The following is a 931-nucleotide window of genomic DNA, read 5'->3' on the forward strand; positions in this document are numbered from 1 at the left end:
CTTGCATTCCAGACAGACTTTGAGAAATCATATTGACTTGCTGAGTCAATATTTTGTTCTGAGCCAATATAGCACTCAGAGTATCAATATCAAGAACTCCTTTCTTCTGATTCGTCCCATTGTTCACAGGATTCCTTTCAGAAGTGTACATGAATTGGTTATTTGCAACCATTTCAATGAGTTCTTGAGCTTCTGCAGGCGTCTTCTTCAGATGAAGAGATCCTCCAGCAGAGCTATCCAATGACATCTTGGACAATTCAGACAAACCATCATAGAAGATACCTATGATGCTCCATTCAGAAAGCATGTCAGAAGGACACTTTTTGATCAATTGTTTGTATCTTTCCCAAGCTTCATAGAGGGATTCACCTTCCTTCTGTCTGAAGGTTTGAACTTCTACTCTAAGCTTACTCAATTTTTTAGGTGGAAAGAACTTTGCCTAGAAGGCATTGACTAGCTTTTCCCAAGAGTTCAGGCTTTCTTTAGGTTGTGAGTCCAACCATATTCTAGCTCTGTCTTTTACAGCAAAAGGGAATAGCATAAGTCTGTAGACCTCAGAGTCAACCCCATTGGTCTTAACAGTGTCACAGATTTGCAAGAATTCAGCTAAAAATTGATGAAGATCTTCCAATGGAAGTCCCTGGAACTTGCAATTCTGTTGCATTAGAGAAACTAATTGAGGCTTAAGCTCAAAGTTGTTTGCTCCAATGGCAGGGATTGAGATGCTTCTCCCATAGAAGTCAGGAGTAGGTGCAGTAAAGTCACCCAGCACCTTCCTTGCATTGTTGGCATTGTTGTTGTTTTCTGCTGCCATGTCTTCTTCTTGTTTGAAGATTTTTGTTAGGTCCTCTACAGAGAGTAGTGCTTTAGCTTCTCTTAGCTTTCGCTTCAAGGTCCTTTCAGGTTCAGGGTCAGCCTCAACAAGAATGCT

At 40.8% G+C, this 931-nt stretch overlaps 1 non-coding gene across 1 annotated transcript; it reads left to right on the plus strand.

Moving 5' to 3' along the window:
* The first annotated feature begins 301 nt into the window (after nucleotides 1-301).
* LOC112719109 (small nucleolar RNA R71) lies at nucleotides 302-409 on the plus strand. The gene has a single exon (XR_003161425.1). It is a non-coding gene; the product is annotated as a small nucleolar RNA R71 (small nucleolar RNA).
* Nucleotides 410-931: the final 522 nt, after the last annotated feature.

Source organism: Arachis hypogaea, chromosome 10, assembly GCF_003086295.3.
Source record: "Arachis hypogaea cultivar Tifrunner chromosome 10, arahy.Tifrunner.gnm2.J5K5, whole genome shotgun sequence".
Classification (NCBI taxonomy): Eukaryota; Viridiplantae; Streptophyta; class Magnoliopsida; order Fabales; family Fabaceae; genus Arachis; species Arachis hypogaea.